This window comes from Phalangium opilio, unplaced genomic scaffold, assembly GCF_054372755.1.
Source record: "Phalangium opilio isolate 3A_F unplaced genomic scaffold, DU_Popi_V2 ptg000026l_1, whole genome shotgun sequence".
Taxonomy (NCBI): domain Eukaryota; kingdom Metazoa; phylum Arthropoda; class Arachnida; order Opiliones; family Phalangiidae; genus Phalangium; species Phalangium opilio.
In genome coordinates, this window is record NW_028324157.1 from 3,858,809 (window position 1) to 3,882,688 (window position 23,880).

Below are 23,880 nucleotides of genomic sequence, written 5' to 3' on the forward strand. Positions count from 1 at the left end.
TCGACTGCAGATCGAGAGGTCCTTGGTTAAAACCCGAGTTCCCCCTGTAACAGCACTGATCATTCCTTTTATTTTAGTTAAACCGACATTACAACCTTGAACAAGGGGGATAGCTCAGTGGTAGAGCATTCGACTGCAGATCGAGAGGTCCTTGGTTCAAACCCGCGTTCCCCCTGTAGTAGCACGAATCATTCCGTTTATTTTAGTTAAATCGACATTACGCCTATGAACAAGGGGGAATAGCACAGTGGTAGAGCATTCTACTATAGATCGAGAGGTCTTTGGATCAAACCCGAGTTCCCCCTGTAACAGCACGGATCATTCCTTTTTTTTTAGTTAAATCGACATTACGGCGAGGAACAAGGGGGAATAGCTCAGTGGTAGAGCGTTCGACTGCAGATCGAGAGGTCCTTGGTTAAAACCCAAGTTCCCCCTGTAAAAGCACGGATCATTTCGTTTATTTTAGTTAATTCGACATTACGATTATGATCAAGGGGAAATAGCTCAGTGGTAGAGCATTCGACTGCAGATCGAGAGGTCCTTGGTTCAAACCCGAGTTCGGAGTTCCCCATGTAACAGCACGGACCATTTCGTTTATTTTAGTTTACGGCCATGAACAAGGGGGAATAGCCCAGTGGTAAAGCATTCGACTGCAGTTTGAAAGGTCCTTGGTTCAACCCCGATTCCCCCCTGTAACAGCACGAATCATTCCTTTTGTTTTAGTTATTTCGACATAACTATTATGATCAAGGGTGAATAGCTCAGTAGTGGAGCGTTCGACTGCAGATCGAGAGGTCCTTGGTTCAAACCCGTGTTACCCCTGTAACAGCACGGATCATTTCGTTTATTTTAGTTAATTCGACATTACGATTATGATCAAGGGGAATAGTTCAGTGGTAGAGCATTCGACTGCAGATCGAGAGGTCCTTGGTTAAAACCCGAGTTCCCCCTGTAACAGCACTGATCATTCCTTTTATTTTAGTTAAATTGACATTACAACCTTGAACAAGGGGGAATAGCTCAGTGGTAGAGCATTCGACTGCAGATCGAGAGGTCCTTGGTTCAAACCCGAGTTCCCCCTGTAGTAGCACGAATCATTCCGTTTATTTTAGTTAAATCGGCATTACGGCTATGAACAAGGGGGAATAGCACAGTGGTAGAGCATTCGACTATAGATCGAGAGGTCTTTGGATCATACCAGAGTTCCCCCTGTAACAGCACGGATCATTCCTTTTGTATTAGTTAAATCGACATTACGGCGAGGAACAAAGGGGAATAGCTCAGTGGTAGAGCATTCGACTGCAGATCGAGAGGTCCTTGGTTAAAACCCGAGTTCCCCCTGTAACAGCACTGATCATTCCTTTTATTTTAGTTAAACCGACATTACAACCTTGAACAAGGGGGAATAGCTCAGTGGTAGAGCATTCGACTGCAGATCGAGAGGTCCTTGGTTCAAACCCGCGTTCCCCCTGTAGTAGCACGAATGATTCCGTTTATTTTAGTTAAATCGACATTACGCCTATGAACAAGGGGGAATAGCACAGTGGTAGAGCATTCTACTATAGATCGAGAGGTCTTTGGATCAAACCCGAGTTCCCCCTGTAACAGCACGGATCATTCCTTTTTTTTTAGTTAAATCGACATTACGGCGAGGAACAAGGGGGAATAGCTCAGTGGTAGAGCGTTCGACTGCAGATCGAGAGGTCCTTGGTTAAAACCCAAGTTCCCCCTGTAAAAGCACGGATCATTTCGTTTATTTTAGTTAATTCGACATTACGATTATGATCAAGGGGAAATAGCTCAGTGGTAGAGCATTCGACTGCAGATCGAGAGGTCCTTGGTTCAAACCCGAGTTCGGAGTTCCCCATGTAACAGCACGGACCATTTCGTTTATTTTAGTTTACGGCCATGAACAAGGGGGAATAGCCCAGTGGTAAAGCATTCGACTGCAGTTTGAAAGGTCCTTGGTTCAACCCCGATTCCCCCCTGTAACAGCACGAATCATTCCTTTTGTTTTAGTTATTTCGACATAACTATTATGATCAAGGGTGAATAGCTCAGTAGTGGAGCGTTCGACTGCAGATCGAGAGGTCCTTGGTTCAAACCCGTGTTACCCCTGTAACAGCACGGATCATTTCGTTTATTTTAGTTAATTCGACATTACGATTATGATCAAGGGGAATAGTTCAGTGGTAGAGCATTCGACTGCAGATCGAGAGGTCCTTGGTTCAAACCCGAGTTCCCCCTGTAACAGCACTGATCATTTCGTTTATTTTAGTTAATTCGACATTGCGATTATGATCAAGGGTGAATAGCTCAGCGGTAGAGCATTCGACTGCAGATCGAGAGGTCCTTGGTTCAAACCCTAATTCCCCCTGTAACAACACTGATCATTTCGTTTATTTTAGTTAATCCGACATAACGATTATGATCAAGAGTGAATAGCTCAGTAGTAGAGCATTCGACTGCAGATCGAGAGGTCCTTGGTTCAAACCCGTGTTCCCCCTGTAACAGCACGGATCATTTCGTTTATTTTAGTTAATTCGACATTACGATTATGATCAAGGGGAAATAGCTCAGTGGTAGAGCATTCGACTGCAGATCGAGAGGTCCTTGGTTCAAACCCGAGTTCGGAGTTCCCCATGTAACAGCACGGACCATTTCGTTTATTTTAGTTTACGGCTATGAACAAGGGGGAATAGCCCAGTGGTAAAGCATTCGACTGCAGTTCGAAAGGTCCTTGGTTCAACCCCGATTCCGCCCTGTAACAGCACGAATCATTCCTTTTGTTTTAGTTATTTCGACATAACGATTATGATCAGGAGTGAATAGCTCAGTAGTAGAGCGTTCGACTGCAGATCGAGAGGTCCTTGGTTCAAACCCGTGTTCCCCCTGTAACAGCACGGATCATTTCGTTTATTTTAGTTAATTCGACATTACGATTATGATCAAGGGGAATAGTTCAGTGGTAGAGCATTCGACTGCAGATCGAGAGGTCCTTGGTTCAAACCCGAGTTCCCCCTGTAACAGCACTGATCATTTCGTTTATTTTAGTTAAATCGACATTACGGTTAAGAACAAGGGGGAATAGCTCAGTGGTAGAGCATTCGACTGCAGATCGAGAGGTCCTTGGTTCAAACCCGAATTCCCCCTTTAACAGCACGGATCATTCCGTATATTTTAGTTAATTCGACATCACGGCTATGAACAAGGGGGAATAGCACAGTGGTAGAGCATTGTACTATAGATCGAGAGGTCTTTGGATCAAACGCGAGTTCCCCCTGTAACAGCACGGATCATTCCTTTTGTTTTAGTTAAATCGACATTACGGCGAGGAACAAGGGGGAATAGCTCAGTGGTAGAGCATTCGACTGCAGATCGAGAGGTCCTTGGTTAAAACCTGAGTTCCCCCTGTAACAGCACGGATCATTCCGTTTATTTTAGTTAAATCGACATTACGGCTAGGAACAAGGAGGTATGGCTCGCATTTGACTGCAGATCGAGAGGTCCTTGGTTCAAAACCGAGTTCCCCCTGTAGTAGCACGAATCATTCCGTTTATTTTAGTTAAATCGACATTACGGTTATGTTGAAGGGGGAATAGTTCAGTAGTAGAGCATTCGACTGCAGACCGAGAGGTCCTTGGTTCAAAACCGAGTTCCCCCTGTAACAGCACGGATCATTCCTTTTATTTTAGTTAAATCGACATTACGATTATGAACAAGGGGGAATAGCTCAGTGGTAGGGCATTCGACTGCAGATAGAGAGGTCCTTGGTTCAAACCCGAGTTCCCCCTGTTGTAGCACGAATCATTCCGTTTATTTTAGTTAAATCGACATTACGGCTATGAACAAGGGGGAATAGCACAGTGGTAGAGCATTCTACTATAGATCGAGAGGTCTTTGGATCAAACCCGAGTTCCCCCTGTAACAGCACGGATCATTCCGTTTATTTTAGTTAAATCGACATTACGGCGAGGAACAAAGAGGAATAGCTCAGTGGTAGAGCATTCGACTGCAGATCGAGAGGTCCTTGGTTCAAACCCGAGTTCGGAGTTCCCCATGTAACAGCACGGACCATTTCGTTTATTTTAGTTTACGGCTATGAACAAAGGGGAATAGCACAGTGGTAGAGCATTCGACTGCAGATCGAGAGGTCCTTGGTTCAGAACCAAGTTCCCCCTGTAAAAGCATGGATCATTCCGTATATTTTAGTTAAATCGACGTCACGGCTATGAACAAGAGGGAATAGTTCAGTGGTAGAGCATTGGACTGCAGATCGAGAGGTCCTTGGTTCAAACCAGAGTTCCCCCTGTAACAGCACGGATCATTCCGTTTATTTTAGTTAAATCGACTTAACGGATCTGAAAAAGGGGGAATAGCTCAGTGGTAGAGCATTCTACTGCAGATCGAGAGGTCCTTGGTTCTAACCCAAGTTCTCCCTGTAAAAGCACGGATCATTCCGTATATTTTAGTTAAATCGACATTACGGCTATGAAAGAGGGGGAATAGCCCAGTGGTAGAGCATTCGACTGCAGATCGAGAGGTCCTTGGTTCAAAACCGAGTTCCCCCTGTAGTAGCACGAATCATTCCGTTTATTTTAGTTAAATCGGCATTACGGCTATGAAGAAGGGGGAATAGCACAGTGGTAGAGCATTCGACTATAGATCGAGAGGTCTTTGGATCAAACCAGAGTTCCCCCTGTAACAGCACGGATCATTCCTTTTGTATTAGTTAAATCGACATTACGGCGAGGAACAAAGGGGAATAGCTCAGTGGTAGAGCATTCGACTGCAGATCGAGAGGTCCTTGGTTAAAACCCGAGTTCCCCCTTCAACAGCACTGATCATTCCTTTTATTTTAGTTAAACCGACATTACAACCTTGAACAATCGGGAATAGCTCAGTGGTAGAGCATTCGACTGCAGATCGAGAGGTCCTTGGTTCAAACCCGAGTTCCCCCCTGTAGTAGCACGAATCATTCCGTTTAGTTTAGTTAAATCGGCATTACGGCTATGAACAAGGGGGAATAGCACAGTGGTAGAGCATTCGACTATAGATCGAGAGGTCTTTGGATCATACCAGAGTTCCCCCTGTAACAGCACGGATCATTCCTTTTGTATTAGTTAAATCGACATTACGGCGAGGAACAAAGGGGAATAGCTCAGTGGTAGAGCATTCGACTGCAGATCGAGAGGTCCTTGGTTAAAACCCGAGTTCCCCCTGTAACAGCACGGATCATTGCGTTTATTTTTGTTAAATCGACATTTTTGCTCTGAACAAGGGGGAATAGCTCAGTGGTAGAGCATTCGACTGCAGATTGAGAGGTCCTTGGTTCAAACCCGAGTTCCCCCTGTAACAGCACGGATCATTCCGTTTATTTTAGTTAAATCGACATTACGGCGAGGAACAAAGAGGAATAGTTCAGTGGTAGAGCATTGGACTGCAGATCGAGAGGTCCTTGGTTAAAACCCGAGTTCCCCCTGTATCAGCACGGATCATTGCGTTTATTTTAGTTAAATCGACATTACTGCTCTGAACAAGGGGGAATAGCTCAGTGGTAGAGCATTCGACTGCAGATCGAGAGGTCCTTGGTTCAAACCCAAGTTCCGCCTGTAAAAGCATGGATCATTCCGTATATTTTGGTTAAATCGACATCACGGCTATGAACAAGAGGGAATAGTTGAGTGGTAGAGCATTGGACTGCAGATCGAGAGGTCCTTGGTTCAAACCAGAGTTCCCCCTGTAACAGCACGGATCATTCCGTTTATTTTAGTTAAATCGACATAACGGATCTGAAAAAGGGGGAATAGCTCAGTGGTAGAGCATTCTACTGCAGATCGAGAGGTCCGTGGTTCAAACCAGAGTTCCGCCTGTAACAGCACGGATCATTCCGTTTATTTTAGTTAAATCGACATTACGGCTAGGAACAAGGAGGTATAGCTCGCATTCGACTGCAGATCGAGAGGTCCTTGGTTCAAACCCGAGTTCCTCCTGTAACAGCACGGATCATACCGTTTATTTTAGTTAAATCGACATTACGGCCATGAAGAAGGGGGAATAGCACCGTGGTAGAGCATTCGACTATAGATCGAGAGGTCTTTGGATCAAACCCTAGTTCCCCCTGTAACAGCACGGATCATTCCTTTTGTTTTCGTTAAATCGACATTACGGCGAGGAACAAAGGGGAATAGCTCAGTGGTAGAGCATTCGACTGCAGATCGAGAGGTCCTTGGTTAAAACCCGAGTTCCCCCTGTAACAGCACTGATCATTCCTTTTATTTTAGTTAAACCGACATTACGACCTTGAACAAGGGGGAATAGCTCAGTGGTAGAGCATTCGACTGCAGATCGAGAGGTCCTTGGTTCAGACCCAAGTTCCCCCTGTAAAAGCATGGATCATTCCGTATATTTTAGTTAAATCGACATCACGGCTATGAACAAGAGGGAATAGTTCAGTGGTAGAGCATTGGACTGCAGATCGAGAGGTCCTTGGTTCAAACCAGAGTTCCCCCTGTAACAGCACGGATCATTCCGTTTATTTTAGTTAAATCGACATAACGGATCTGAAAAAGGGGGAATAGCTCAGTGGTAGAGCATTCTACTGCAGATCGAGAGGTCCTTGGTTCTAACCCAAGTTCTCCCTGTAAAAGCACGGATCATTCCGTATATTTTAGTTAAATCGACATTACGGCTATGAACAAGGGGGAATAGCCCAGTGGTAGAGCATTCGACTGCAGATCGAGAGGTCCTTGGTTCAAACCCGCGTTCCCCCTGTAGTAGCACGAATCATTCCGTTTATTTTAGTTAAATCGACATTACGCCTATGAACAAGGGGGAATAGCACAGTGGTAGAGCATTCTACTATAGATCGAGAGGTCTTTGGATCAAACCCGAGTTCCCCCTGTAACAGCACGGATCATTCCTTTTTTTTTAGTTAAATCGACATTACGGCGAGGAACAAGGGGGAATAGCTCAGTGGTAGAGCGTTCGACTGCAGATCGAGAGGTCCTTGGTTAAAACCCAAGTTCCCCCTGTAACAGCACGGATCATTGCGTTTATTTTAGTTAAATCGACATTACTGCTCTGAACAAGGGGGAATAGCTCAGTGGTAGAGCATTCGACTGCAGATCGAGAGGTCCTTGGTTCAAACCCAAGTTCCGCCTGTAAAAGCATGGATCATTCCGTATATTTTAGTTAAATCGACATCACGGCTATGAACAAGAGGGAATAGTTCAGTGGTAGAGCATTGGACTGCAGGTCGAGAGGTCCTTGGTTCAAACCAGAGTTCCCCCTGTAACAGCACGGATCATTCCGTTTATTTTAGTTAAATCGACATTACGGCTCTGAAAAAGGGGGAATAGCTCAGTGGTAGAGCATTCGACTGCAGATCGAGAGGTCCTTGGTTTCAAACCCAAGTTCCCCCTATAAAAGCACGGATCATTCCGTATATTTTAGTTAAATCGACATCACGGCTATGAACAAGAGGGAATAGTTCAGTGGTAGAGCATTGGACTGCAGGTCGAGAGGTCCTTGGTTCAAACCAGAGTTCCCCCTGTAACAGCACGGATCATTCCGTTTATTTTAGTTAAATCGACATTACGGCTCTGAAAAAGGGGGAATAGCTCAGTGGTAGAGCATTCGACTGCAGATCGAGAGGTCCTTGGTTTCAAACCCAAGTTCCCCCTATAAAAGCACGGATCATTCCGTATATTTTGGTTAAATCGACATCACGGCTATGAACAAGAGGGAATAGTTGAGTGGTAGAGCATTGGACTGCAGATCGAGAGGTCCTTGGTTCAAACCAGAGTTCCCCCTGTAACAGCACGGATCATTCCGTTTATTTTAGTTAAATCGACATTACGGCTCTGAAAAAGGGGGAATAGCTCAGTGGTAGAGCATTCGACTGCAGATCGAGAGGTCCTTGGTTTCAAACCCATGTTCCCCCTAAAAAAGCACGGATCATTCCGTATATTCTAGTTAAATCGACATTACGGCGAGGAACAAGGGGGAATAGCACAGTGGTAGAGCATTCTACTATAGATCGAGAGGTCTTTGGATCAAACCAGAGTTCCCCCTGTAACAGCACGGATCATTCCGTTTATTTTAGTTAAATCGACATAACGGCGAGGAACAAAGAGGAATAGCTCAGTGGTAGAGCATTTGACTGCAGATCGAGAGGTCCTTGGTTAAAACCCGAGTTCCCCCTGTAACAGCACGGATCATTCCGTTTATTTTAGTTAAACCGACATTACAACCTTGAACAAGGGGGAATAGCTCAGTGGTAGAGCATTCGACTGCAGATCGAGAGGTCCTTGGTTCAAACCCGAGTTCCCCTGTAGTAGCACGACACATTCCGTTTATTTTAGTTTAATCGACATTACGGCTATGAACAAGGGGGAATAGCCCAGTGGTAAAGCATTCGACTGCAGTTTGAAAGGTCCTTGGTTCAACCCCGATTCCCCCCTGTAACAGCACGAATCATTCCTTTTGTTTTAGTTATTTCGACATAACTATTATGATCAAGGGTGAATAGCTCAGTAGTGGAGCGTTCGACTGCAGATCGAGAGGTCCTTGGTTCAAACCCGTGTTACCCCTGTAACAGCACGGATCATTTCGTTTATTTTAGTTAATTCGACATTACGATTATGATCAAGGGGAATAGTTCAGTGGTAGAGCATTCGACTGCAGATCGAGAGGTCCTTGGTTCAAACCCGAGTTCCCCCTGTAACAGCACTGATCATTTCGTTTATTTTAGTTAATTCGACATTGCGATTATGATCAAGGGTGAATAGCTCAGCGGTAGAGCATTCGACTGCAGATCGAGAGGTCCTTGGTTCAAACCCTAATTCCCCCTGTAACAACACTGATCATTTCGTTTATTTTAGTTAATCCGACATAACGATTATGATCAAGAGTGAATAGCTCAGTAGTAGAGCATTCGACTGCAGATCGAGAGGTCCTTGGTTCAAACCCGTGTTCCCCCTGTAACAGCACGGATCATTTCGTTTATTTTAGTTAATTCGACATTACGATTATGATCAAGGGGAAATAGCTCAGTGGTAGAGCATTCGACTGCAGATCGAGAGGTCCTTGGTTCAAACCCGAGTTCGGAGTTCCCCATGTAACAGCACGGACCATTTCGTTTATTTTAGTTTACGGCTATGAACAAGGGGGAATAGCCCAGTGGTAAAGCATTCGACTGCAGTTCGAAAGGTCCTTGGTTCAACCCCGATTCCGCCCTGTAACAGCACGAATCATTCCTTTTGTTTTAGTTATTTCGACATAACGATTATGATCAGGAGTGAATAGCTCAGTAGTAGAGCGTTCGACTGCAGATCGAGAGGTCCTTGGTTCAAACCCGTGTTCCCCCTGTAACAGCACGGATCATTTCGTTTATTTTAGTTAATTCGACATTACGATTATGATCAAGGGGAATAGTTCAGTGGTAGAGCATTCGACTGCAGATCGAGAGGTCCTTGGTTCAAACCCGAGTTCCCCCTGTAACAGCACTGATCATTTCGTTTATTTTAGTTAAATCGACATTACGGTTAAGAACAAGGGGGAATAGCTCAGTGGTAGAGCATTCGACTGCAGATCGAGAGGTCCTTGGTTCAAACCCGAATTCCCCCTTTAACAGCACGGATCATTCCGTATATTTTAGTTAATTCGACATCACGGCTATGAACAAGGGGGAATAGCACAGTGGTAGAGCATTGTACTATAGATCGAGAGGTCTTTGGATCAAACGCGAGTTCCCCCTGTAACAGCACGGATCATTCCTTTTGTTTTAGTTAAATCGACATTACGGCGAGGAACAAGGGGGAATAGCTCAGTGGTAGAGCATTCGACTGCAGATCGAGAGGTCCTTGGTTAAAACCTGAGTTCCCCCTGTAACAGCACGGATCATTCCGTTTATTTTAGTTAAATCGACATTACGGCTAGGAACAAGGAGGTATGGCTCGCATTTGACTGCAAATCGAGAGGTCCTTGGTTCAAAACCGAGTTCCCCCTGTAGTAGCACGAATCATTCCGTTTATTTTAGTTAAATCGACATTACGGTTATGTTGAAGGGGGAATAGTTCAGTAGTAGAGCATTCGACTGCAGACCGAGAGGTCCTTGGTTCAAAACCGAGTTCCCCCTGTAACAGCACGGATCATTCCTTTTATTTTAGTTAAATCGACATTACGATTATGAACAAGGGGGAATAGCTCAGTGGTAGGGCATTCGACTGCAGATAGAGAGGTCCTTGGTTCAAACCCGAGTTCCCCCTGTTGTAGCACGAATCATTCCGTTTATTTTAGTTAAATCGACATTACGGCTATGAACAAGGGGGAATAGCACAGTGGTAGAGCATTCTACTATAGATCGAGAGGTCTTTGGATCAAACCCGAGTTCCCCCTGTAACAGCACGGATCATTCCGTTTATTTTAGTTAAATCGACATTACGGCGAGGAACAAAGAGGAATAGCTCAGTGGTAGAGCATTCGACTGCAGATCGAGAGGTCCTTGGTTCAAACCCGAGTTCGGAGTTCCCCATGTAACAGCACGGACCATTTCGTTTATTTTAGTTTACGGCTATGAACAAAGGGGAATAGCACAGTGGTAGAGCATTCGACTGCAGATCGAGAGGTCCTTGGTTCAGAACCAAGTTCCCCCTGTAAAAGCATGGATCATTCCGTATATTTTAGTTAAATCGACGTCACGGCTATGAACAAGAGGGAATAGTTCAGTGGTAGAGCATTGGACTGCAGATCGAGAGGTCCTTGGTTCAAACCAGAGTTCCCCCTGTAACAGCACGGATCATTCCGTTTATTTTAGTTAAATCGACTTAACGGATCTGAAAAAGGGGGAATAGCTCAGTGGTAGAGCATTCTACTGCAGATCGAGAGGTCCTTGGTTCTAACCCAAGTTCTCCCTGTAAAAGCACGGATCATTCCGTATATTTTAGTTAAATCGACATTACGGCTATGAAAGAGGGGGAATAGCCCAGTGGTAGAGCATTCGACTGCAGATCGAGAGGTCCTTGGTTCAAAACCGAGTTCCCCCTGTAGTAGCACGAATCATTCCGTTTATTTTAGTTAAATCGGCATTACGGCTATGAAGAAGGGGGAATAGCACAGTGGTAGAGCATTCGACTATAGATCGAGAGGTCTTTGGATCAAACCAGAGTTCCCCCTGTAACAGCACGGATCATTCCTTTTGTATTAGTTAAATCGACATTACGGCGAGGAACAAAGGGGAATAGCTCAGTGGTAGAGCATTCGACTGCAGATCGAGAGGTCCTTGGTTAAAACCCGAGTTCCCCCTTCAACAGCACTGATCATTCCTTTTATTTTAGTTAAACCGACATTACAACCTTGAACAATCGGGAATAGCTCAGTGGTAGAGCATTCGACTGCAGATCGAGAGGTCCTTGGTTCAAACCCGAGTTCCCCCCTGTAGTAGCACGAATCATTCCGTTTAGTTTAGTTAAATCGGCATTACGGCTATGAACAAGGGGGAATAGCACAGTGGTAGAGCATTCGACTATAGATCGAGAGGTCTTTGGATCATACCAGAGTTCCCCCTGTAACAGCACGGATCATTCCTTTTGTATTAGTTAAATCGACATTACGGCGAGGAACAAAGGGGAATAGCTCAGTGGTAGAGCATTCGACTGCAGATCGAGAGGTCCTTGGTTAAAACCCGAGTTCCCCCTGTAACAGCACGGATCATTGCGTTTATTTTTGTTAAATCGACATTTTTGCTCTGAACAAGGGGGAATAGCTCAGTGGTAGAGCATTCGACTGCAGATTGAGAGGTCCTTGGTTCAAACCCGAGTTCCCCCTGTAACAGCACGGATCATTCCGTTTATTTTAGTTAAATCGACATTACGGCGAGGAACAAAGAGGAATAGTTCAGTGGTAGAGCATTGGACTGCAGATCGAGAGGTCCTTGGTTAAAACCCGAGTTCCCCCTGTATCAGCACGGATCATTGCGTTTATTTTAGTTAAATCGACATTACTGCTCTGAACAAGGGGGAATAGCTCAGTGGTAGAGCATTCGACTGCAGATCGAGAGGTCCTTGGTTCAAACCCAAGTTCCGCCTGTAAAAGCATGGATCATTCCGTATATTTTGGTTAAATCGACATCACGGCTATGAACAAGAGGGAATAGTTGAGTGGTAGAGCATTGGACTGCAGATCGAGAGGTCCTTGGTTCAAACCAGAGTTCCCCCTGTAACAGCACGGATCATTCCGTTTATTTTAGTTAAATCGACATAACGGATCTGAAAAAGGGGGAATAGCTCAGTGGTAGAGCATTCTACTGCAGATCGAGAGGTCCGTGGTTCAAACCAGAGTTCCGCCTGTAACAGCACGGATCATTCCGTTTATTTTAGTTAAATCGACATTACGGCTAGGAACAAGGAGGTATAGCTCGCATTCGACTGCAGATCGAGAGGTCCTTGGTTCAAACCCGAGTTCCTCCTGTAACAGCACGGATCATACCGTTTATTTTAGTTAAATCGACATTACGGCCATGAAGAAGGGGGAATAGCACCGTGGTAGAGCATTCGACTATAGATCGAGAGGTCTTTGGATCAAACCCTAGTTCCCCCTGTAACAGCACGGATCATTCCTTTTGTTTTCGTTAAATCGACATTACGGCGAGGAACAAAGGGGAATAGCTCAGTGGTAGAGCATTCGACTGCAGATCGAGAGGTCCTTGGTTAAAACCCGAGTTCCCCCTGTAACAGCACTGATCATTCCTTTTATTTTAGTTAAACCGACATTACGACCTTGAACAAGGGGGAATAGCTCAGTGGTAGAGCATTCGACTGCAGATCGAGAGGTCCTTGGTTCAGACCCAAGTTCCCCCTGTAAAAGCATGGATCATTCCGTATATTTTAGTTAAATCGACATCACGGCTATGAACAAGAGGGAATAGTTCAGTGGTAGAGCATTGGACTGCAGATCGAGAGGTCCTTGGTTCAAACCAGAGTTCCCCCTGTAACAGCACGGATCATTCCGTTTATTTTAGTTAAATCGACATAACGGATCTGAAAAAGGGGGAATAGCTCAGTGGTAGAGCATTCTACTGCAGATCGAGAGGTCCTTGGTTCTAACCCAAGTTCTCCCTGTAAAAGCACGGATCATTCCGTATATTTTAGTTAAATCGACATTACGGCTATGAACAAGGGGGAATAGCCCAGTGGTAGAGCATTCGACTGCAGATCGAGAGGTCCTTGGTTCAAACCCGCGTTCCCCCTGTAGTAGCACGAATCATTCCGTTTATTTTAGTTAAATCGACATTACGCCTATGAACAAGGGGGAATAGCACAGTGGTAGAGCATTCTACTATAGATCGAGAGGTCTTTGGATCAAACCCGAGTTCCCCCTGTAACAGCACGGATCATTCCTTTTTTTTTAGTTAAATCGACATTACGGCGAGGAACAAGGGGGAATAGCTCAGTGGTAGAGCGTTCGACTGCAGATCGAGAGGTCCTTGGTTAAAACCCAAGTTCCCCCTGTAACAGCACGGATCATTGCGTTTATTTTAGTTAAATCGACATTACTGCTCTGAACAAGGGGGAATAGCTCAGTGGTAGAGCATTCGACTGCAGATCGAGAGGTCCTTGGTTCAAACCCAAGTTCCGCCTGTAAAAGCATGGATCATTCCGTATATTTTAGTTAAATCGACATCACGGCTATGAACAAGAGGGAATAGTTCAGTGGTAGAGCATTGGACTGCAGGTCGAGAGGTCCTTGGTTCAAACCAGAGTTCCCCCTGTAACAGCACGGATCATTCCGTTTATTTTAGTTAAATCGACATTACGGCTCTGAAAAAGGGGGAATAGCTCAGTGGTAGAGCATTCGACTGCAGATCGAGAGGTCCTTGGTTTCAAACCCAAGTTCCCCCTATAAAAGCACGGATCATTCCGTATATTTTAGTTAAATCGACATCACGGCTATGAACAAGAGGGAATAGTTCAGTGGTAGAGCATTGGACTGCAGGTCGAGAGGTCCTTGGTTCAAACCAGAGTTCCCCCTGTAACAGCACGGATCATTCCGTTTATTTTAGTTAAATCGACATTACGGCTCTGAAAAAGGGGGAATAGCTCAGTGGTAGAGCATTCGACTGCAGATCGAGAGGTCCTTGGTTTCAAACCCAAGTTCCCCCTATAAAAGCACGGATCATTCCGTATATTTTGGTTAAATCGACATCACGGCTATGAACAAGAGGGAATAGTTGAGTGGTAGAGCATTGGACTGCAGATCGAGAGGTCCTTGGTTCAAACCAGAGTTCCCCCTGTAACAGCACGGATCATTCCGTTTATTTTAGTTAAATCGACATTACGGCTCTGAAAAAGGGGGAATAGCTCAGTGGTAGAGCATTCGACTGCAGATCGAGAGGTCCTTGGTTTCAAACCCATGTTCCCCCTAAAAAAGCACGGATCATTCCGTATATTCTAGTTAAATCGACATTACGGCGAGGAACAAGGGGGAATAGCACAGTGGTAGAGCATTCTACTATAGATCGAGAGGTCTTTGGATCAAACCAGAGTTCCCCCTGTAACAGCACGGATCATTCCGTTTATTTTAGTTAAATCGACATAACGGCGAGGAACAAAGAGGAATAGCTCAGTGGTAGAGCATTTGACTGCAGATCGAGAGGTCCTTGGTTAAAACCCGAGTTCCCCCTGTAACAGCACGGATCATTCCGTTTATTTTAGTTAAACCGACATTACAACCTTGAACAAGGGGGAATAGCTCAGTGGTAGAGCATTCGACTGCAGATCGAGAGGTCCTTGGTTCAAACCCGAGTTCCCCTGTAGTAGCACGACACATTCCGTTTATTTTAGTTTAATCGACATTACGGCTATGAACAAGGGGGAATAGCCCAGTGGTAGAGCATTCGACTGCAGATCGAGAGGTACTTGGTTCAAAACCGAGTTACCCCTGTAGTAGCACGAATCATTCCGTTTATTTTAGTTAAATCGGCATTACGGCTATGAACAAGGGGGAATAGCACAGTGGTAGAGCATTCGACTATAGATCGAGAGGTCTTTGGATCATACCAGAGTTCCCCCTGTAACAGCACGGATCATTCCTTTTGTATTAGTTAAATCGACATTACGGCGAGGAACAAAGGGGAATAGCTCAGTGGTAGAGCATTCGACTGCAGATCGAGAGGTCCTTGGTTAAAACCCGAGTTCCCCCTGTAACAGCACTGATCATTCCTTTTATTTTAGTTAAACCGACATTACAACCTTGAACAAGGGGGAATAGCTCAGTGGTAGAGCATTCGACTGCAGATCGAGAGGTCCTTGGTTCAAACCCGCGTTCCCCCTGTAGTAGCACGAATCATTCCGTTTATTTTAGTTAAATCGACATTACGCCTATGAACAAGGGGGAATAGCACAGTGGTAGAGCATTCTACTATAGATCGAGAGGTCTTTGGATCAAACCCGAGTTCCCCCTGTAACAGCACGGATCATTCCTTTTTACCTCTCCGAGTGACGTATGTCACGGAGAGGTATTACACCGGCCGTGTCTGTGTGTCTGTCTGTCTGTCTGTCTGTGTGTCTGTCAGACCCCACGTGACCGCGTTCGCAGTTTGCGTATTGGAGCAAACAAATACCCGATTTCCGGAACGCGTTCGCGGTTCACGGAAATTTGGCCATTCATCTACCAACACAAGTCTTTACTAACTGGCTTCTAAGGACCACAATCTGCTAGTCTTTGTCCATCCCACATGGACACTAGTCTGTACTTGCTAGCTTCGTCAATTTCACCTTGACACCAGCTTCTATGCACCACCATCTTCTGTTCTTCGTCAATTCCACATTGACACCAGGTTCTATGCACCACCATCTTCTGTTCTTCGTCAATTCCACATTGACACCAGCTTCAATGCACCACCATCTTCAGGTCTTTTGTCCATTCCACATGGACGCCAGTCAGTACATTCTGGCTTCTTTTCCTCCGTCATCGTTTGGTTCCAAGATATACGCGGCGATCGGCTAGGGTTACGAGAAACGTCTAGCCTCCCAATGGCAGGGCTTCCACCATCGGTTCACGCAAATGCGCTTTTATCTATTATTTGGTTTTAAGATATACGCGGCGATCGGCTAGGGTTACGAGAAACGTCTAGCCTCCCAATGGCAGGGCTTCCACCAAAGGTTCACGCGAATGCGTTTTTATCTATTATTATAATGGAAACGAAACGTATATATACCCCAAAATTTGAAAAAAGCGGGCAAGAGGGGTACCCTTCACTTTAAACGTCAATATTAGCAAAGTTTCGAAAGATAATAGGAACAACTTTATTTTAAACGATTTAACTATTTTTAAAGTTATTTACTGGCGATTAAAATAATTAAAAATAATTATATTTATTTAAATATTAAAGATAAACCCAAGTACCGAAGTCGTTAAATCATTGCCTCCTATATCTATCAAGGCCCGTGCATTGCGTTATATTTCGTACATTGTCTCTTATATCTTTTTAGGCCCGTGCATTGCGTTATATTTCCTACATTGCCTCCTGTATCTATCTAGGCCCGTGCATTGCGATATATTTTTGAGAACAACAACCAAAATGGGAAGCTCCTCTCAGAACCATAATAATTTGTTTTCTCTGTTATATGAAATGAAAATATGGATAATATTTTCGGCAATTCGATTTGAATGGCTCTTTCTGATGTATCATTCTCTCAGCACTGTTCATAATGGACAGGAACGTAGAGATTCGAGACACTAGGAATTACGATAGTGTTTCAAATCCTCTGTATTGAGGGCTTGAAGGCTTGGAGTGAGTCGAAAGATAAATACACATCCTATTTTTTAGTTGTACCATGCGTACCACAATGTTGCCAGGCGTTTATTGAAGGATGCTTGGGTACTTGGTACAGACTGTTACGTCTACCAAGTTTCCTAGCATCCAAGAATAAATAGGATTCATAGAAGCCAGTGTTATGGGCATGTCATGGGTCAAGTCGTTAAATATATCGACGCAGTTAAATAGCTGATGGCATTATTTTATCCACTTTCTCATTGCGTTTCGAGTGGAACTTCAACTTTGGCACGGACGACAGATGGCGCTCTTAACCTTCTACCCCCAAAAATCGCAGTTGTCTGCTCGTTTTCCCCTTCCGCGTTTTTTCGTTATAAACTTATGATTTAACGAACTGTTAAGATAAAATTTCATATTTCCTTAGACAGATAAGCTTCTACTCCTTTCATCTTACTCCCAGTTAGATTTAACCTTGTTAAAACATAATCAGATGAATTTGAGTTATAATGTCTAGGAGTGATAGAGACATTTTTACCGATGTCTAGAGATGTTAAGCTTAAGCGAAATTGTTCTACGTTTGAATAAAAATACCGCTTCCAGTAGTGGGTTTATAGTACTCCTTGTTTGTGTAAGATTAGTGTAGCTGTAGAGCGTTGTTGCTGTTTAGTTTATACGCCCCCTAGGCCTATTTGTGAAAGACCTTTTTTTACGCACTTTTATCATTCTTTATTTGAAAAAAGTGTTGGCAATGTATATTTTTTAAATATGACGGAATTGCTGTTGGTATGATAGCGCCCTATTCGCGAAAAAAACCTTTTTTTTAAACAGTTGATTCATTCTTTGATAGAATTTCGAAGGAAGAAGTTAAGTGTTAAATTTGCTCGATTAATTTTGTTCGGCAAATAATATAATTAAGCCTTACGTATTACTGAAGGAGATTGATTTTGCCAACCTGTGTGAGTATTTAAGGAGATTGATTTTGCCAACCTTTGTGAGTATTTAACTGATTAATAAGTAAATGGAGGAAGATAATAATTTAAGTAAAGAGGAAATCAGAAAACGAAAGGCAAGGGAAAGAATGAGGGCAAAAAGGTCAGATCCTGAATTTAGGAAACGAGAAAATGAAAGGAGAAGAGCGTTAGCCGCGGAAAAAAGGCTGTTTCTGGAACAGGTTCTAGCACGCAAAATGTTGGTCCTACCACGAGGCCAGTTGGCCATGATCGTACGAAAGATAATGCATTAAATAAATGTTCTATTGAAAGTACTGTAGGCGTAGGCATATCTATTAATAAGGAACCCAATAATGTACAAAATGTTAATGCTAATATTAGTGAAATCATCGAAAGCGATGAACAAGTACGAGCCTAGCTTATGTGTGATTGGGTTGTGGCTTCCATGTTTTGGGGACATTTGCTTTTTGTGTGGCGATGTATGATTCAGCTTTGATATGGACAAATGTTACAAATCATACTGGTAGACTAAGAATACGGTTGAGGTATAGCAAGAGAGTAGAGTTTCCCCAGCAATTGAGAGATATTGAAAAGGCTTGAACAATTGACTATTTTAAAATTGAATTCCTGCACTTGCAAAGAATTAAAAAAAGCGATAGATGCATATATTTAGGTTGTTTAAGGGGTAGTGATAGTCATCTCCACTCGGAGAGGTAATATTTTGGCTTTCCCAACTTGTTTTTTAGTTAAATCGACATTACGGCGAGGAACAAGGGGGAATAGCTCAGTGGTAGAGCGTTCGACTGCAGATCGAGAGGTCCTTGGTTAAAACCCAAGTTCCCCCTGTAACAGCACGGATCATTGCGTTTATTTTAGTTAAATCGACATTACTGCTCTGAACAAGGGGGAATAGCTCAGTGGTAGAGCATTCGACTGCAGATCGAGAGGTCCTTGGTTCAAACCCAAGTTCCGCCTGTAAAAGCATGGATCATTCCGTATATTTTAGTTAAATCGACATCACGGCTATGAACAAGAGGGAATAGTTCAGTGGTAGAGCATTGGACTGCAGGTCGAGAGGTCCTTGGTTCAAACCAGAGTTCCCCCTGTAACAGCACGGATCATTCCGTTTATTTTAGTTAAATCGACATTACGGCTCTGAAAAAGGGGGAATAGCTCAGTGGTAGAGCATTCGACTGCAGATCGAGAGGTCCTTGGTTTCAAACCCAAGTTCCCCCTATAAAAGCACGGATCATTCCGTATATTTTAGTTAAATCGACATCACGGCTATGAACAAGAGGGAATAGTTCAGTGGTAGAGCATTGGACTGCAGGTCGAGAGGTCCTTGGTTCAAACCAGAGTTCCCCCTGTAACAGCACGGATCATTCCGTTTATTTTAGTTAAATCGACATTACGGCTCTGAAAAAGGGGGAATAGCTCAGTGGTAGAGCATTCGACTGCAGATCGAGAGGTCCTTGGTTTCAAACCCAAGTTCCCCCTATAAAAGCACGGATCATTCCGTATATTTTGGTTAAATCGACATCACGGCTATGAACAAGAGGGAATAGTTGAGTGGTAGAGCATTGGACTGCAGATCGAGAGGTCCTTGGTTCAAACCAGAGTTCCCCCTGTAACAGCACGGATCATTCCGTTTATTTTAGTTAAATCGACATTACGGCTCTGAAAAAGGGGGAATAGCTCAGTGGTAGAGCATTCGACTGCAGATCGAGAGGTCCTTGGTTTCAAACCCATGTTCCCCCTAAAAAAGCACGGATCATTCCGTATATTCTAGTTAAATCGACATTACGGCGAGGAACAAGGGGGAATAGCACAGTGGTAGAGCATTCTACTATAGATCGAGAGGTCTTTGGATCAAACCAGAGTTCCCCCTGTAACAGCACGGATCATTCCGTTTATTTTAGTTAAATCGACATAACGGCGAGGAACAAAGAGGAATAGCTCAGTGGTAGAGCATTTGACTGCAGATCGAGAGGTCCTTGGTTAAAACCCGAGTTCCCCCTGTAACAGCACGGATCATTCCGTTTATTTTAGTTAAACCGACATTACAACCTTGAACAAGGGGGAATAGCTCAGTGGTAGAGCATTCGACTGCAGATCGAGAGGTCCTTGGTTCAAACCCGAGTTCCCCCTGTAGTAGCACGACACATTCCGTTTATTTTAGTTTAATGGACATTACGGCTATGAACAAGGGGGAATAGCACAGTGGTAGAGCATTCTACTATAGATCGAGAGGTCTTTGGATCAAACCCGAGTTCCCCCTGTAACAGCACGAATCATTCCTTTTTTTTTAGTTAAATCGACATTACGGCGAGGAACAAGGGGGAATAGCTCAGTGGTAGAGCATTCGACTGCAGATCGAGAGGTCCTTGGTTAAAACCCGAGTTCCCCCTGTAACAGCACGGATCATTGCGTTTATTTTAGTTAAATCGACATTACTGCTCTGAACAAGGGAGAATAGCTCAGTGGTTGAGCATTCGACTGCATATCGAGAGGTCCTTGGTTCAAACCCATGTTCCCCCTGTAAAAGCATGGATCATTCCGTATATTTTAGTTAAATCGACATCACGGCTCTGAAAAAGGGGGAATAGCTCAGTGGTAGAGCATTCGACTGCAGATCGAGAGGTCCTTGGTTTCAAACCCAAGTTCCCCCTATAAAAGCACGGATCATTCCGTATATTTTGGTTAAATCGACATCACGGCTATGAACGAGAGGGAATAGTTGAGTGGTAGAGCATTGGACTGCAGATCGAGAGGTCCTTGGTTCAAACCAGAGTTCCCCCTGTAACAGCACGGATCATTCCGTTTATTTTAGTTAAATCGACATTACGGCTCTGAAAAATTGGGAATAGCTCAGTGGTAGAGCATTCGACTGCAGATCGAGAGGTCCTTGGTTTCAAACCCAAGTTCCCCCTAAAAAAGCACGGATCATTCCGTATATTTTAGTTAATTTGACATCACGGCTATGAACAAGAGGGAATAGTTCAGTGGTAGAGCATTCGACTACAGATCGAGAGGTCTTTGGATCAAACGCGAGTTCCCCCTGTAACAGCACGGATCATTCCTTTTGTTTTAGTTAAATCGACATTACGGCGAGGAACTAGGGGGAATTGCACAGTGGTAGAGCATTCTACTATAGATCGAGAGGTCTTTGGATCAAACCAGAGTTCCCCCTGTAGTAGCACGACACATTCCGTTTATTTTAGTTAAATCGACATAACGGCTATGAACAAGGGGGAATAGCACAGTGGTAGAGCATTCGACTACAGATCGAGAGGTCTTTGGATCAAACGCGAGTTCCCCCTGTAACAGCACGGATCATTCCTTTTGTTTTAGTTAAATCGACATTACGGCGAGGAACTAGGGGGAATAGCACAGTGGTAGAGCATTCTACTATAGATCGAGAGGTCTTTGGATCAAACCAGAGTTCCCCCTGTAACAGCACGGATCATTCCGTTTATTTTAGTTAAATCGACATAACGGCGAGGAACAAAGAGGAATAGCTCAGTGGTAGAGCATTTGACTGCAGATCGAGAGGTCCTTGGTTAAAACCCGAGTTCCCCCTGTAACAGCACGGATCATTCCTTTTGTTTTAGTTAAATCGACATTACGGCGAGGAACAAGGGGGAATAGCTCAGTGGTAGAGCATTCGACTGCAGATCGAGAGGTCCTTGGTTAAAACCCGAGTTCCCCCTGTAACAGCACGGATCATTCCGTTTATTTTAGTTAAATCGACATTACGGCGAGGAACAAAGAGGAATAGCTCAGTGGTAGAGCATTGGACTGCAGATCGAGAGGTCCTTGGTTAAAACCCGAGTTCCCCCTGTAACAGCACGGATCATTCCGTTTATTTTAGTTAAATCGACATTACGGCTCTGAAAAAGGGGGAAAAGCTCGGTGGTAGAGCATTCTACTGCAGATCGAGAGGTCCTTGGTTCTAACCCAAGTTCTCCCTGTAAAAGCACGGATCATTCCGTATATTTTAGTTAAATCGACATTACGGCTATGAACAAGAGGGAATATTTCAGTGGTAGAGCATTCGACTGCAGATCGAGAGGTCCTTGGATCAAAACCGAGTTCCCCCTGTAGTAGCACGAATCATTTCGTTTATTTTAGTTAAATCGACATTACGGCTATGAAGAAGGGGAATAGCACAGTGGTAGAGCATTCTACTGCAGATCGAGAGGTCCTTGGTTCTAACCCAAGTTCTCCCTGTAAAAGCACGGATCATTCCGTATATTTTAGTTAAATCAACATTACGGCTATGAACAAGGGGGAATAGCCCAGTGGTAGAGCATTCGACTGCAGATCGAGAGGTCCTTGGTTCAAAACCGAGTTCCCCCTGTAGTAGCACGAATCATTCCGTTTATTTTAGTTAAATCGGCATTACGGCTATGAAGAAGGGGGAATAGCACAGTGGTAGAGCATTCGACTATAGATCGAGAGGTCTTTGGATCAAACCAGAGTTCCCCCTGTAACAGCACGGATCATTCCTTTTGTATTAGTTAAATCGACATTACGGCGAGGAACAAAGGGGAATAGCTCAGTGGTAGAGCATTCGACTGCAGATCGAGAGGTCCTTGGTTAAAACCCGAGTTCCCCCTGTAACAGCACTGATCATTCCTTTTATTTTAGTTAAACCGACATTACAACCTTGAACAAGGGGGAATAGCTCAGTGGTAGAGCATTCGACTGCAGATCGAGAGGTCCTTGGTTCAAACCCGAGTTCCCCCTGTAGTAGCACGAATCATTCCGTTTATTTTAGTTAAATCGACATTACGCCTATGAACAAGGGGGAATAGCACAGTGGTAGAGCATTCTACTATAGATCGAGAGGTCTTTGGATCAAACCCGAGTTCCCCCTGTAACAGCACGGATAATTCCTTTTGTTTTAGTTAAATCGACATTACGGCGAGGAACAAGGGGGAATAGCTCAGTGGTAGAGCATTCGACTGCAGATCGAGAGGTCCTTGGTTAAAACCCGAGTTCCCCTGTAACAGCACGGATCATTGCGTTTATTTTAGTTAAATCGACATTACTGCTCTGAACAAGGGGGAATAGCTCAGTGGTAGAGCATTCGACTGCAGATCGAGAGGTCCTTGGTTCAAACCCAAGTTCGGCCTGTAAAAGCATGGATCATTCCGTATATTTTAGTTAAATCGACATCACGGCTATGAACAAGAGGGAATAGTTCAGTGGTAGAGCATTGGACTGCAGGTCGAGAGGTCCTTGGTTCAAACCAGAGTTCCCCCTGTAACAGCACGGATCATTCCGTTTATTTTAGTTAAATCGACATTACGGCTCTGAAAAAGGGGGAATAGCTCAGTGGTAGAGCATTCGACTGCAGATCGAGAGGTCCTTGGTTTCAAACCCAAGTTCCCCCTATAAAAGCACGGATCATTCCGTATATTTTGGTTAAATCGACATCACGGCTATGAACAAGAGGGAATAGTTGAGTGGTAGAGCATTGGACTGCAGATCGAGAGGTCCTTGGTTCAAACGCGAGTTCCCCCTGTAACAGCACGGATCATTCCTTTTGTTTTAGTTAAATCGACATTACGGCGAGGAACAAGGGGGAATAGCACAGTGGTAGAGCATTCTACTATAGATCGAGAGGTCTTTGGATCAAACCAGAGTTCCCCCTGTAACAGCACGGATCATTCCGTTTATTTTAGTTAAATCGACATAACGGCGAGGAACAAAGAGGAATAGCTCAGTGGTAGAGCATTTGACTGCAGATCGAGAGGTCCTTGGTTAAAACCCGAGTTCCCCCTGTAACAGCACGGATCATTCCGTTTATTTTAGTTAAACCGACATTACAACCTTGAACAAGGGGGAATAGCTCAGTGGTAGAGCATTCGACTGCAGATCGAGAGGTCCTTGGTTCAAACCCGAGTTCCCCCTGTAGTAGCACGACACATTCCGTTTATTTTAGTTAAATCGACATTACGGCTCTGAAAAAGGGGGAATAGCTCAGTGGTAGAGCATTCGACTGCAGATCGAGAGGTCCTTGGTTTCAAACCCAAGTTCCCCATAAAAAAGCACGGATCATTCCGTATATTCTAGTTAATTCGACATCACGGCTATGAACAAGAGGGAATAGTTCAGTGGTAGAGCATTCGACTACAGATCGAGAGG

At 44.3% G+C, this 23,880-nt stretch overlaps 28 non-coding genes across 28 annotated transcripts; all 28 read left to right on the plus strand.

The window, feature by feature from the left end:
• Nucleotides 1-363: 363 nt before the first annotated feature.
• TRNAC-GCA (transfer RNA cysteine (anticodon GCA)) lies at nt 364-435 on the plus strand. The gene has a single exon. It is a non-coding gene; the product is annotated as a tRNA-Cys (tRNA).
• A 574-nt stretch (nt 436-1,009) lies between these two features.
• Nucleotides 1,010-1,081, plus strand: TRNAC-GCA (transfer RNA cysteine (anticodon GCA)). The gene has a single exon. It is a non-coding gene; the product is annotated as a tRNA-Cys (tRNA).
• A 578-nt stretch (nt 1,082-1,659) lies between these two features.
• Nucleotides 1,660-1,731, plus strand: TRNAC-GCA (transfer RNA cysteine (anticodon GCA)). Its single transcript has one exon. It is a non-coding gene; the product is annotated as a tRNA-Cys (tRNA).
• A 3,549-nt stretch (nt 1,732-5,280) lies between these two features.
• On the plus strand, nt 5,281-5,352 carry TRNAC-GCA (transfer RNA cysteine (anticodon GCA)). The gene has a single exon. It is a non-coding gene; the product is annotated as a tRNA-Cys (tRNA).
• Nucleotides 5,353-5,540: 188 nt separating this feature from the next.
• TRNAC-GCA (transfer RNA cysteine (anticodon GCA)) lies at nt 5,541-5,612 on the plus strand. Its single transcript has one exon. It is a non-coding gene; the product is annotated as a tRNA-Cys (tRNA).
• A 1,349-nt stretch (nt 5,613-6,961) lies between these two features.
• TRNAC-GCA (transfer RNA cysteine (anticodon GCA)) lies at nt 6,962-7,033 on the plus strand. Its single transcript has one exon. It is a non-coding gene; the product is annotated as a tRNA-Cys (tRNA).
• A 58-nt stretch (nt 7,034-7,091) lies between these two features.
• Nucleotides 7,092-7,163, plus strand: TRNAC-GCA (transfer RNA cysteine (anticodon GCA)). The gene has a single exon. It is a non-coding gene; the product is annotated as a tRNA-Cys (tRNA).
• Nucleotides 7,164-7,351: 188 nt separating this feature from the next.
• Nucleotides 7,352-7,424, plus strand: TRNAC-GCA (transfer RNA cysteine (anticodon GCA)). The gene has a single exon. It is a non-coding gene; the product is annotated as a tRNA-Cys (tRNA).
• A 188-nt stretch (nt 7,425-7,612) lies between these two features.
• Nucleotides 7,613-7,685, plus strand: TRNAC-GCA (transfer RNA cysteine (anticodon GCA)). The gene has a single exon. It is a non-coding gene; the product is annotated as a tRNA-Cys (tRNA).
• A 579-nt stretch (nt 7,686-8,264) lies between these two features.
• On the plus strand, nt 8,265-8,336 carry TRNAC-GCA (transfer RNA cysteine (anticodon GCA)). The gene has a single exon. It is a non-coding gene; the product is annotated as a tRNA-Cys (tRNA).
• A 3,421-nt stretch (nt 8,337-11,757) lies between these two features.
• On the plus strand, nt 11,758-11,829 carry TRNAC-GCA (transfer RNA cysteine (anticodon GCA)). The gene has a single exon. It is a non-coding gene; the product is annotated as a tRNA-Cys (tRNA).
• A 188-nt stretch (nt 11,830-12,017) lies between these two features.
• Nucleotides 12,018-12,089, plus strand: TRNAC-GCA (transfer RNA cysteine (anticodon GCA)). The gene has a single exon. It is a non-coding gene; the product is annotated as a tRNA-Cys (tRNA).
• A 1,349-nt stretch (nt 12,090-13,438) lies between these two features.
• Nucleotides 13,439-13,510, plus strand: TRNAC-GCA (transfer RNA cysteine (anticodon GCA)). Its single transcript has one exon. It is a non-coding gene; the product is annotated as a tRNA-Cys (tRNA).
• A 58-nt stretch (nt 13,511-13,568) lies between these two features.
• Nucleotides 13,569-13,640, plus strand: TRNAC-GCA (transfer RNA cysteine (anticodon GCA)). The gene has a single exon. It is a non-coding gene; the product is annotated as a tRNA-Cys (tRNA).
• A 188-nt stretch (nt 13,641-13,828) lies between these two features.
• TRNAC-GCA (transfer RNA cysteine (anticodon GCA)) lies at nt 13,829-13,901 on the plus strand. Its single transcript has one exon. It is a non-coding gene; the product is annotated as a tRNA-Cys (tRNA).
• A 188-nt stretch (nt 13,902-14,089) lies between these two features.
• On the plus strand, nt 14,090-14,162 carry TRNAC-GCA (transfer RNA cysteine (anticodon GCA)). The gene has a single exon. It is a non-coding gene; the product is annotated as a tRNA-Cys (tRNA).
• A 579-nt stretch (nt 14,163-14,741) lies between these two features.
• TRNAC-GCA (transfer RNA cysteine (anticodon GCA)) lies at nt 14,742-14,813 on the plus strand. The gene has a single exon. It is a non-coding gene; the product is annotated as a tRNA-Cys (tRNA).
• Nucleotides 14,814-18,500: 3,687 nt separating this feature from the next.
• Nucleotides 18,501-18,572, plus strand: TRNAC-GCA (transfer RNA cysteine (anticodon GCA)). Its single transcript has one exon. It is a non-coding gene; the product is annotated as a tRNA-Cys (tRNA).
• A 58-nt stretch (nt 18,573-18,630) lies between these two features.
• Nucleotides 18,631-18,702, plus strand: TRNAC-GCA (transfer RNA cysteine (anticodon GCA)). The gene has a single exon. It is a non-coding gene; the product is annotated as a tRNA-Cys (tRNA).
• A 188-nt stretch (nt 18,703-18,890) lies between these two features.
• On the plus strand, nt 18,891-18,963 carry TRNAC-GCA (transfer RNA cysteine (anticodon GCA)). The gene has a single exon. It is a non-coding gene; the product is annotated as a tRNA-Cys (tRNA).
• Nucleotides 18,964-19,151: 188 nt separating this feature from the next.
• On the plus strand, nt 19,152-19,224 carry TRNAC-GCA (transfer RNA cysteine (anticodon GCA)). The gene has a single exon. It is a non-coding gene; the product is annotated as a tRNA-Cys (tRNA).
• Nucleotides 19,225-19,803: 579 nt separating this feature from the next.
• On the plus strand, nt 19,804-19,875 carry TRNAC-GCA (transfer RNA cysteine (anticodon GCA)). Its single transcript has one exon. It is a non-coding gene; the product is annotated as a tRNA-Cys (tRNA).
• Nucleotides 19,876-20,063: 188 nt separating this feature from the next.
• Nucleotides 20,064-20,135, plus strand: TRNAC-GCA (transfer RNA cysteine (anticodon GCA)). The gene has a single exon. It is a non-coding gene; the product is annotated as a tRNA-Cys (tRNA).
• Nucleotides 20,136-20,323: 188 nt separating this feature from the next.
• On the plus strand, nt 20,324-20,396 carry TRNAC-GCA (transfer RNA cysteine (anticodon GCA)). Its single transcript has one exon. It is a non-coding gene; the product is annotated as a tRNA-Cys (tRNA).
• Nucleotides 20,397-21,365: 969 nt separating this feature from the next.
• On the plus strand, nt 21,366-21,437 carry TRNAC-GCA (transfer RNA cysteine (anticodon GCA)). Its single transcript has one exon. It is a non-coding gene; the product is annotated as a tRNA-Cys (tRNA).
• Nucleotides 21,438-22,404: 967 nt separating this feature from the next.
• Nucleotides 22,405-22,476, plus strand: TRNAC-GCA (transfer RNA cysteine (anticodon GCA)). The gene has a single exon. It is a non-coding gene; the product is annotated as a tRNA-Cys (tRNA).
• Nucleotides 22,477-23,053: 577 nt separating this feature from the next.
• On the plus strand, nt 23,054-23,126 carry TRNAC-GCA (transfer RNA cysteine (anticodon GCA)). The gene has a single exon. It is a non-coding gene; the product is annotated as a tRNA-Cys (tRNA).
• A 448-nt stretch (nt 23,127-23,574) lies between these two features.
• Nucleotides 23,575-23,646, plus strand: TRNAC-GCA (transfer RNA cysteine (anticodon GCA)). The gene has a single exon. It is a non-coding gene; the product is annotated as a tRNA-Cys (tRNA).
• The last annotated feature ends 234 nt before the right edge of the window (nt 23,647-23,880 follow it).